Source organism: Puma concolor, chromosome A1 (assembly GCF_028749965.1).
Source record: "Puma concolor isolate L17-30 chromosome A1, mPumCon1.1.hap2, whole genome shotgun sequence".
NCBI lineage: Eukaryota > Metazoa > Chordata > Mammalia > Carnivora > Felidae > Puma > Puma concolor.
In genome coordinates, this window is record NC_141667.1 from 179,381,860 (window position 1) to 179,394,691 (window position 12,832).

General features: G+C 33.9%; 1 long non-coding RNA gene across 2 annotated transcripts in view; it reads left to right on the top strand.

Annotated features, from left to right (window-relative positions):
• Window positions 1-825: 825 nt before the first annotated feature.
• The window catches only part of LOC147584666 (uncharacterized), a 122,084-nt gene continuing 110,077 nt past the window's right edge, over window positions 826-12,832 (top strand). For both annotated transcript variants that reach the window (XR_015255721.1, XR_015255722.1), the window contains exon 1: window positions 826-1,115. This is a non-coding gene — a long non-coding RNA (uncharacterized LOC147584666). The remainder of the gene's footprint in view (window positions 1,116-12,832) is intronic.

Sequence of the window (12,832 nt, forward strand, 5' to 3'; positions counted from 1 at the left end):
CGAGATGTTCACAGTTTATTCAGAGTCTGTGATTGCCTCACCTAAGGTAATGATAAAGTAAACATATAAACATTGTATTCGTAGAGAAAAAGCTAACCTCACCGAGTCTTTCCTTGATGCACAATATGTGTGTGTGTGTGCATGTTGGCGAGATTTCTCTCTCTCTCTCTCCTTCTGTCTGTCTCCCCCTCTTCTTATAAGGCCATTAATCCCTTTATGAGGACTCCAACCTCATGACCAAATTTAGCCCTCCTTACTTCCAAAGACTCCCATCTTTAAATACCATGACAATAGAAGTTAGGACTTTAACATATGAATTGTGAGGGGACACAAATGTTCATTCCATAACAAGGCTTCAAAAGATTGGGGAAGAAAGATATGTGGCAAACATTACCATATTCTAAATTATATACTGGGTGTCCTATAGGGAATTAAGAAATACATACTCAAACTATTTAATGATTTATTTTTAAGTCTTGTTTTCTTAACTATTTCTACCCTTGGCCTACCTCCCTCTTGAGGGTATAAAAAGGCTGATGTAAAGAGGAAAGAAGAAAATATGTTTGGGAGGAAAAATGAGACTTTGCCTGCCATTTTCCTTCCCATCCCTATAGAGGGAAGTGGAGAGGTTGGGTAGATATGTCATCATGCTGACAGATCCCCATGGAATTTGGAAATAGTAAACAATGTGCAATTCATTTAAAAAGAGCTTGACGTTTTTGTATCTGCCTGAGATGGCAAAACAGGGAGAGAGAAAGACTTTATTGAGACTAGCTACACTTTGTGTAATTTTGGATTGTTTCTCGTGTTCCAGATGTGTGCTATGCAGAGAAGGAGCCAGCTGCTGCCATTCACAACACTGCTTCAGATGGCTGTCTGGAGGGGTCATGGAATGCCAACAGTAAGGCGGACCTCTGGATGAGTAGGCACTGAGAAAACCATAAGCAATCAGCCTAGGAAAATGCACTGCTTCCATTACGAAAATGGAATTCCAGTATTCTCTAGGCAGTCGTGTTTTAAGTGAAGAAACTGAAAATGTACTCTATTTGAGCGGTATCTTTGGTTGCATTCCAAGCACCAGGAAAGCCACAATCAAACCATATTTACTCAACTAGGTGAGTAAAAAATGTTTCTGCCCTTTAAACTTCCTTTCTAAGCTCCGCTCTCACTGTTTCCCTGGGGAAATCATACACCATTCTCAAAAAGCAAAGGAGAAAAATAAAAGAGTAAGATAGGGAAGGAGAAAAGTTCTGCCAAATGTCCCTTTCCCACTTATGTCTCCAGTCTAAAGTGGGTCCAGGTCACTGAATGAAGAATCTTTAAATAAAGTTTAGTTTTGCTATTACACAGGATAATATAATTATTGATTATGCAAATCTTTGGTGAGACTGAATGAGACTGAAGAGGCTTGTTATTGTTGTTGTGTTGAGTAACCACAAAAGTAATGAAAAATTCCTTGAATTTAATAAGAAGGAATTAGCCCCTCAGAATGGATTTGTTCAAGAAGTATGACAAAAGAGAATGTTTTCACTTATATCCTGTGGAACCCAACTCTGTCTAAATCTTGACTCAGCATGAAGTGAAGGATACTGCAGAGTATTTCTCATACCAAGACCTAAATATTGTTAAATTATAATACACCCAAGCAATAAGTGGTGGTAATCTGGGACTCAGATATAATTTGAATGAAAAAAATTCCCTCAGTTTCTAGGTGCTATTCTTTTTCTCCTAGGAGTTTAGACCTAATTACTGAAGTTGACTAAAGGCTTTTTAGAAACCGAGCAATCTTTTAAGAAGTTCACATGTATTATTAACTATTTTAATCTTCACAAGAATGAATATATGTGAGGAAACTGAGACGAGGAAAATTAAGTGACATGACAAAAAATAGAGGTGATTATCAGAGTCAAGATTTGAGCAATGGATGTGTAGATTCACAACTTTGTCTTAAATACTATACTTTACTGTTTAATTTGTGATGTTAGCTAGTCTGGATTGGTTACACAACTAACTCCTAAGGACCAGATTTTAATGTTCCTCTACAGAAATTAACTCTTTCCATTTATTTTCTTAAATTCATCATTCAGTTTAAATTCATTTGAACAATATTGGGAAAATCTTTTAACAAACTAACCAGCAATCACAGACAGTGAATAATCTTTAAGCTGTAAATTATTCTCAAATTCTACATTTTTCAGATTCTCAGTGTCTTGTCTGATCTGACATAGGTTGAAACATTTTGTTAAATTTCTATCCAAGTTGTTTTTGTCAATTTCCATGTAGTTTGAAAAATTGAGGTTATTGAGATTGTAGGTTATTCATTACTTAAAAGTGGAACTATTAAAGTCCTATTGAAAATTTTCCCTTTTACCTCTGCACAATGATCCTCCTTTCCACAAAATGCATTTTGTTTAAATTCTTGACTGGCTGACATTATTAACACACTTATTTGTTTGTATTTGCCTGACATGTTGTTACCATCTTTGAAGAAACTGTTTATCTATGAAATATTTCATAGACATCTGTGATAGATTGACTAATGACTCACCAAAGATGTGAGTCTTAGGACTCATACCCTAGGCCCTGATGAATATCTTAACATCACATGGAAAAAGGGAATCAAAATTGCAGATGAAATTAAATTTGCTAATCAGCTAACCCTAACATAGGGAGATTATGCTAGATTATCAAGTGGTCCCAGTATTAACACATGGGCTCTTAAGAGTGGAAGATGAAGGCAGAGAGTATATCAGAGATTCAACAGAAGAAAGAAGGAGGAGAGATCAAAGCATGAGAGGGGCTCCTCCCCCTTTTGCTGGTTTTGAAGATGAAAGGAGGGAGATAGAGACAAGAATACAGACAGAATTTGTAGGCTACAGCCTACAGGGAACTCAGTTTCACAACCAGAAGGAACTGAATTCTTTCAACCATCTGAATGAGCAGGGAAATGGGTTGTCTTTTAGAGCTTCCAGAGAGGAACACAGCCTTACCCACATCTTGATTTTAGTCTGCTGAGACCAATGTTAGACTTGACCTATAAGAACTGTAAAATAATAACCCCATGTTGTTTATTAGTCACTAAACTTGTTATGGTTTGTTATAGTAGGAATATAAGACTAGTAGTATAAAATATATTTTATAACATCAAAATATATGCAATAGGATATTAAGGTGGTACCAATTTGCTTCACTTGTGAATACAGCCTGAAGATAATAGATAACAATTACCAAGGTGGGTGGGAAGATTATCTTCGTGTGTAAAACTTATAACTAAAACTGATGAAAACTAATTCAGTAATTCTTAGAATTCTCAGAAAGATGAAAAATATCAAAAGGAAGGAAGAGAGTAGGTAATTAAATTCTGGACTATTTCTTTGAAGAAACACCCGCTATGTACCTAAATTCCTGCTCCAAGGTGAATGAGCTGTACTTAAAGTAAATGACTCTTCAGAGAATTGCTACAACACTTAGTATATGACCCCTGCATTTGGGGGATGGTAATTGGACTTATGCCAGGAAAAATATTGGGCGAGGGAAGTATTGTCAAGCTGCTTCCTTAGGATAAATGGCAGAGGGAGGGAAAGAGGAAGAGAGATTGGAAGTATTCACAGTCTTTTTCAAATAGATCTAAGATAGGTGCATCCTAAAACAGATGTAGAACTTGTATTTAGGGTCATTTGTAAAGGAATCTTATACCAGAAAAGTTGGGCTAGGGCTTAGGGCTCTTAGTTGGGCTAAGAGTCTCTAAAAGTAGTTCTTATAGGGGAGACACTGGTGAACCAAAAGCTGAAGAATATTGTAAAGGAAAATATTGCCCATGGCATGGCATTGCAGGGACAAGTCACCAATGATAGGAGTCTCACCAAAAGCAAAAAAGGAAAAAGGAAGGAAAATGTAAAAGTAAAACTAAAAACAGGAAAAAGTTCTCTAAACTCAGGAAAGTGGCACTTTATACTGTCCTGAGACCTAGAAATAATGGTTACTCCCAGGGAAGAAGTAACCAGTCCCCAGATACCTTTTCCAGGTAAAAGGTGGCTTCCATCAGCAGACCTTAGCAGAAGGAAGAGCAGGGGAAGACTAAGCTACTTGTGAAGATTGAAACGTGCAGATATTAATTTTTATGCCGAAATTGTTTTGCAACCTAAAGTTTTTTCAACGGTGTTATTATCTAAGAGCAAACAGAAAACTCCTGAAACTTGACAAGTGTTTAACCAGAAATTTACTATTAGAGAAGAGAGGAGAAGCAGGAGAAATTTACTATGAATAAATTTAAAGAATGATGAGACAAAATAACTTTTGTTATGAATAAATCAAAAATTATACTTGTTCTGCATGCTAGATACAATGCAGTGAAATAGAAAAAATAGAAACCTTTCTTGGAACAGACTCCTCCCTGATTGTCTATGTCTCTAATTCCACAAGGCTAACTAGTCCTAAAGATTTTATTTTTTGCTTTTTCTCCAATTTGGTAATAGTCATATTTCGCAATAGAGTATATTCTTACATTTTTTGTGTGTTTTTAAAAGTTCTGTGAATGCTATTTTATTATCACTTCCATAACTTCCTTTTCTTTATTCAACATTTTGTTTTTGAGGGTCACTCATCTTGGTACCGCAATTTGTGATTCACTTATTTTAATATAAAAATAAATATTTTAAATATTTAGTATTTTATTGATTACACTACAATATATTTAGCCATTCTGTTGTTAATGAAGATTTAGGGGGATTTGTTTTTTCTATTACAAACAAGGCTACCATGAATTTCAGATATACATTCCCTAGTGCCCATGTATTCAATTTTATCTAGAATACCTGAAGAAGGTTCATTCACTTTCTTAATTAAAATATTAACACATTTTGTTTTAGATTTATTTCTTCTAAGAAAGATGAGATTAGATTTTACTTTTTAATCGATATTAGCATTTTAAAACTTTGTAAGTCTTGGAACACATGATTTCCTTTTTCTCACATTGATAATTTTTTTTTCCTTGTCATTTATTAAATCCTAAAAAAAAAAAAAAAGGCAGTTTCCTGCATTTGTTTTTTGGGTGTATGCATGTGAAATATATTTTCAGGCAGATAAATTGTAGAATTTTTATATTTGAATGGCCTACCATAGTATGAGAATAATGATAAACATGATAAATACAAAATAAGACACTATTGATATTTTTATTTTACACATTAGAAAAGCAAGGATCGTCATTTGCTTATAGTCACACAGCTAATCAGGGATAAAATTAGAAAAATAAAAATTGTCTCTGTTTTTGCCACAGATAGCAAGTTAATTATTGAACAACCAAAATATGGAAAGAATGATCAATGTTAAACATTTCTGGGTCCGTTGCATGTATATTTTCCTACTTAGACTTACAGATAATTTTTTAACAAGCTCTTGTTGTTGAAATAAATGAACATATTTAAGGTTGTAATGTTATTACATGAGTATTTTGGCTTACTATCAACTGGATCTTAGAATTATACAAAACTTGGTTGCACAACTATAAGCTATCAAAACTGCAGATAAGTATGTCATAATCTTTTAAGACTATTAAGACATAAGACTAGTCAAAAATATATACATATATTATATTTTATTTAGTTGTGTCCTAAGATACATGCTTATTTCATATATATGTGAACACATATACATGAATGTATACATATTATAAAATAAAGAAAAACTGAAACTTAAACAAGAAAGACATACAATGTTAGAATTAAAACTTTCAAGGTCTAGTCATTTTATTTTATTTATTTTATTTTATTTTATTATATTATATTATTTTATTTTATTTTATTTTATTTTATTTTATTTTATTTTATTTTATTTGTTTTTTTTAAAGTTTATTTATTTTGAGAGAAAGAGAGTGAGCATGAAAGAGGGAGGGCAGAGTGATGGAGAGATTGAATCCCAAGCAGGCTCCATGCTGACAGAGCAAAGCCCATCTCAGGGCTTGGTATCACAGATCTTGAGGTCATGACTTGAGCCAAAATCAAGAGTCAGACACTTAAATGACTGAAATACTCAGGGACCCCAAGTCATATTTTAAAGTAAATCTTTTTTATTGGGAAAAATATCCTGGTAACACGTCAGTCTGAATACATCTAAAAATTCAGTGGAAATTGCAAAGCTATATGCTGTATCTAGATAAAATAGGCAGCCTGTTGGGGTGCATGGATGGCTCAGTGGGTTGGGTGTACAACTTCAGCTCAGGTCATGATCTCACCGTCAGTGAGTTCCAGCCCCGTATCAGGCTCTGTGCTGACAGCTCAGAGCCTGGAGCCTGCTTCGGATTCTGTGTCTCCCTCATTCTCTGCCCCTCCCCCACTCACACTCTGTCTCTCTCAAAAAAATAAACATTAATTTTTTTAATTAAAAAACAATAAGCAGCCTATTTATCACTTGGTTTTAACAGACTGAGTGAAGTTCTATAACAATCCATAAAGACAAATTTGAGGAAAAGGCTGCTATTTTCTTAAAAATTGAGGATGGTTCCTCCTCTAAAGAATGCGATATAACAGGGATTTTAATAGTACAGTAGTGCCCCCTTTCTCTGCTGTTTGACTTTTCATGGTTTTAACTACCCAAGATCAGCTGTGCCCCAAAGCAGATGACTCTGCTCCTGTCTTACAGTCCAAAGGCCACTAGTAGCCTGATGCTATGTCATCATGCCCACGTCATTTCCCCTCACTTCATCTCATCATGTAGCCATTTTATATCTCACATCATTGCAAGAAGAAAGGTGAGGACAGTAACAGTTAAGATATTTTGAGAGAAAATACCACATTTACATAACTCTCATTATGGTAAATTGTTATGATTGTTTTATTTTATTATTAGTTATTGTCAATCTCTTACCATGCCTAATTTATAAATTAAATTTACCACAGGTAGGTATATACAGAAAAAAATGTATATATAGGGTTCAGAACTATACTATATACACAGAGTGTATCCCCTGCCAATGGGGGAACTACCACTATTTGTTTAGAAATTTCATGATTGGGGCATCTTGTGGCTCAGTTGGTTGAGTGTCCCAACTCTTGATTCTGGCTCAGGTTATGATCTCACGATTCATGGGAAATTGCCCTGTGTCTTGTGGAGCCTGCTTGGAAATCTCTCTCTCCTTTTCTCTCAGTCCGTCCCCTGCTTTCTCTTTCTCAAAATAAATGAAGGAATAAAAAATAAAAGAAATTTCATGAGACCATGAAGCACTTAATGGATGCCTTGAGATTCCAACATTGCTTCTACTCCTTTGAAAGAACTTCCACCAGTATGCAATTAGTATTTGTTAAATTATCAGTCATTTCATGATTCCAGTACTTGTAAACATTTTAACATTATATATAGTATCACTTCACTCATAAAAAATGTGAAAAGACTTTATCGATATTACATTATATATGTTTGCCACCAAATATTACAATATTGACAACTCAACTTTTATTATTCAAAATATGCTAAGATCACTTTAACTGTTTCTTTATAAAAACCTATGCAGAAAATATCATCATTGGCTATTTCAATCTGTATTTATTGCCTTTTATTGTAAACTTAAATTACCATTAAATCTGTGAATACATTCATTCAGAGAATATTGTTAGCATCTCTTCTCTTTAGGCACCAGAAAATATGGTAAACATAAAAGAGAAGATAGTGAAACGTAAAACATAGGCTGTAATCTTATTAAAATTTAGATGGTTAGCAAATATCAGTGAACTAAAGCCTGATCCTTTTACATTCAATATGAATAGTTTTTTTTTTTTTTTTTTTTTTACTTATCAGGGTTGTTTATTCAGCAAAATGAATGAATGAATGTGCACATGTAAGTCCCAGTATAAAATTGTATATTATGAAACCTATTTCATTTCTCTTCAGTCTCTAATCAAAAGAACGGATTGTTCTATTTCCAGGATGGTTCTACCAGTTAAAAAAAATATATATGCTGGTGGCCATAAAGAATACATATATCATTTGCAGAGAAATAGTTAACATAGCGATTCTCAATTTCCTTTGACACAATGCGTTTTGCAAGGAAGAATGAAAAATCTTCAGTATGCTTGCAACTGTCTACACAAATTCAGTAAAAAGGTAGAGGGGTTCCAACATGATCCTTCAGAGAGATATAGTAAGTGGCATCAACATAGACTAAGATATATATTTTTTTCACTATGGTGATAGTTTATGATGTAATCTATATTTATGGATGATCCCATTTTAAACTGGATTCAAGCTGACAGGAATAGTCTTTAAAGTATAATTTTTTAAACACAAAATTATGAGTTTTTCTGATCAATAGTATTTTCCATTTAAGTGGAGTTAACATGTATATAATTCTCAGAAAAATAATCACACACAAGGTATTATTTCCAAGGCATACAATTGTGACTGTAATGCATCATAAGAAAAAGTCACAATCTAATTTTTGAATACAAAATGGAGTTCACATTTTTAAGATGAAACCTTTTACGTTCAAAATCGTATTTATTTTTATGTTAAGGCTTATTTTGTCCATGTTATATTTTAAAAGACTTTATTGGCATTCTAAATTCTAAGTATCACTGCTCTTAGTACAATTCTTGTTTGAAAATATTACATTATTTAAATTCTTATCAATTTAATATGGTTATTATTTAATAGCATTAGCAAAACAATTTCATAGCAAAAGGAATGACTACATTTTTTAGAGTGATGTCAATTTTAAAACATACTAAAAATACTACCTGTTACGTGCTTTTGATCAAAAGAAGTGTGACTTTAGAGAGCTCAACCAAATGACTGATGTCAAGCCAAAGAAAAACACAATGATTTGTAAATAAATATAATTTTGTCTACTTAGATATTAAAGATTATGCCTTCCTTGTTTGGTGCAGAGAACACAAGCAGATTTTTAAGAAACATCTACAATTGTGGCTACATGTTGAGATATCAGTCTAGAGTTTTTCTGAGCAACCAATGTCTGAAGTGAAGACAGTTATTCCCTACAGCGCTCGCAGTTTACTCCAGGGAAAACTCAATTCTTTTTATCACAAAGGAAGATAGAACTGGGAAAAAAAATTAATTGTCAGAGCCAGTAAGATTACCTGAAGTATAATAGAAGAGAAGTTAGCAAGCCCAGGAGTGGGGGAGAAAAAGAAAAATACTGGTGAGAGCACATTATTTATGAAATATTGCAACTGACCTATTGTAAAGAGGATATAAATACTTCTGAGTAAGCTTAATGTATTTTAACTGGTGAGATTGAATTTTCTATACCAAAATTTCTTTTGATCAGTTGCAGTTATAATCTAACTAATGAAAATTCCAGGTACAAGAACAGGCATGGACATTTTAAATTCGAAATAACTTTCATTAGTAATGCTATATAAATCTACTTTAGAACTCATTAAATTGGATTTCTCAACCTCAGATTCATCCATCTTAGTAGCTCAACATATTTCCTCTTTATTCCTTTGTTGTTTAGCATCCAGGCAATTAAAGACAAAATTTGTCTAATGGAGAAAATATTCATTTTTATTCATTAATTCGACAGATATTTACTGAGTACTCATTGGATCAAACACAAGAATGTAATGATGAAGAAAATATTTTTTATGAAATTTACTTTCTACCGAAGGAGTAGAAAGTAATCAAGGTAAACATGTAAAATGTCCAACATATCGTCTAATCATAAGAACAAAGGAGAAAAATAAAGGAGGAAAAGAAGAATAGGAGATGATGGGGAGGTGTTGTAATAGCTCCAAATTTGGAACCTGAGCTACTGGAGATCAGGTTTACCATTTACAAAACCGTGGAAGACTGTGGAAAGAGCAGATGTGTGGGGAATATCAGAACGTCAGCTCTGGGTATGTTAAATTCATGTGTGTGTTTGATATTCATTGGGGTTCATGAGTCTGTGGTTAAAAGGAGAGATCTAGGAAACCAATTTGACAATAAATTTCATATTAAAAAATAAAAAAGAATAAAAGGAGAGATCTAGGCTAGAAGTAGAAATTTATAAATAATTAGTATATGTTTGAGTGTAGTATTTAAGCCAGGGACACATAAAATTACCAAAGGAGTAAATATAGATAGAGGCTAAGTTCAAGGACAGAAAGACTCGTGTTATGACGTTGGGATTTTGAAGAGGGGAATCCAGCAAAGCTTACTGAGGAATATTCACTAGAGAAAGAAGGAAAATTAGTATGGCAAACTAGGAACCAAATGAAGAAATGAGTTCCAGTGAGAAGAGAAATTAAAATGGCAAGGGAAATATGATTATATATATATACATATATACATTTATATGTGAAGTATGATTATATATGTATGATTTTATGCATGTATATATACATATATACAGATAAATATACACGCACATTTAGTCAATGTGTTAAATGCTGTTGATAAGTAAAGAAAGATGAATAAACAGCACTGTGGATATTGTTGTAAGTGGAGTGTGTTCAAAAGAGCCTGGAAAGAGAAATTGGACACAGATTATACAGAAATTTCTTTCAAGAAATCTTGTGTCAAGAAAAGGATAGGACTATACATTGATAGAAAGTGGAGTCAAAAGCACATAGGTTTTTGTTTTTTTTTTTAATTTTTTAAATTCTTTGGTTGAGAGAAATCATAGCATATTTTATGTTTATGGGAACAGTCCAGAGAATAGAAAAATCTGATGATACTGAGAAAGGAAGGAATGGAATTGTAAGGGTAAAAACAAATTCAAAGTGAAAGTAATGTTTTTTCCCATGCAAAAAGGGAAGGAAATTCCCCACTTCCTTCCTTTTCTTGGAACGTTTTCTTTAGGTAGCATTTTCCTTAGGTAATTGTAAATTCTTTCTCTGCCCCTTTGATACATTTATGTAAATCATTTAAAAGCTTAAGAAACTCTTGCTGGTCTCACAGTCAAGAATGTTTTTCTCAGGGGCCTGGAAAGCTTCCCTTTGAGATAGAACCATCAAGGAATATAAAGCCCTTATTTCCCAGTTTCTGAGAGAAGATAGGCTTCACTTCAGTAGGTGCCTCACTCCAAGTTGCAAAACCACTTTCTCTCATAAAGATAGAAGTTTATTTTTCCTTTGGATAAAGCCAATTAGCTAACACAGATGGTCATAATTACCAGGTGAATTTAGGATGAATTATGTGTAACCAATGGTGCCGTCAATTCCTCCTAGTGAAGAATAGTTTGTCATGAAGATGTATCTAATGGATTGTATCTGTTTGACTTATGTAAATAGATAATTTCTTTGTCTTTAGCAGACTACCTTTGATATACATCACATTCTGGTTTAATGCCTTTTCAATAATAAAACCATTTTCTTTCTCTTCTTCTTTGAAGAGGTTTCCTGGGTTGGCAGGAAATTTTGTTTGTAATTGTATTTCCCCAACAGCATACAGCAACCAAGTAGAGAGCTTGACCTTAGCTAGGAGCTGAGGTGGTTCATCCTCATAGAAGGAAAGGAGATGAATCTATAACCACAAATAATAAAAGTGTGTCATATTAAAAACACAACAACAGGCTTCGAAAGGAATCGCCTATATTAAGACCCATGTCACCAAACTATGACTTAGCATAATTACAGTTTCTACTCTCCCAGGAATGGAATCTTAAACCAGTCAGTCAAGAATCACCTGATCAACACTAATTAGGCAATCCACCTGATAGACCCCTTCCATTTCCCAAGGGAAAGTGTCCTTGCAATAGCCAACCTCCTTTATTGCCTAGTGCAACTTCCTTGTCCTACTCCCTTGGCCTATAAAAGTCTTTCATTCTGTACAGCTCCTTGGAGCTCCTTTCTATCTGCTAGATTAGATGCTGCCTGATTTGAATCAATTTTGCTCAAACTTTAAAAATTTTCAATTTGCATCAGTTTATCTTTTAATAGTAGAGATGATGGTGAGAACTTACGGAAACTCTTTTGATAAGTTTTCTTTCTTGGTGATGAAAGGAAGTGAGACCAACAATGACCTAAAGGATGTGATTTTTGAAGTGTAAAAGTCTAAGATGATACAACTGGTCACCTAGGAGAGTGGGGAGATAAAGGTCAAGAAACACAGTACTTTTTCTAGGCATTGCTAAGGTGCATACAAGAGCAGTAGATTGAAAGTGTAGGTAAAGTAAAGAAGGGAATGGGTCTAAGATGACAGATAAGCATTGCCCTCAGCAACTGGGAATTTGTTAGTGCTGTTTTTCTGAGCCCAGCAACCCCTGAGATATGAGAGAGAGAGATGAGATCAATTAGATCTCAGTAACAGTTTCATGTTACTTTTTCAACCATATACTTAACTGTACAATTTTTTGTTCTCTTTGTCAAACCCTCACCTAGGATTTCAGTTGTGGTGCTTGGTATGCTGACCAAGTTTTACCTGACGAATGCACATCTCTTCTCTTTTCCTGTCTCACTATTTCTTGGAAGTTCTAGGAGCTCTTGTGTTCCATATAAGAGAATCTTGGAAATTCGGGGGAATTAAAACACTTGGAGATTGGTAGAGGGTGGAAGCCATGGGCAGATATTCCAACCTCCTGGCCTTTAGACAAAAAATCATAAGATGCGCCTGTGTGTCTCTCAGAGGTCCTGATGGAATTGACTACCCACTGGCTACATCAGCATTTTCAGTAACATACCCTACACTGCCTTTCCCCCTTTCTGTCTCATGCTCTCTGCTTCCTTACTCTTGCTTCCCAGTATTATCTAATGAATAAACTAGCTGTATCTTGGTCCCTGTGTTAGGTTCTACATTTAGGGTAAACCAAACTAAATCATATGCTTTTATTAAGGATAAAAATAGAAGTAAAAAAAATAAAAATGAAATAATGAAAAAATAAAAATTCCACTCATTA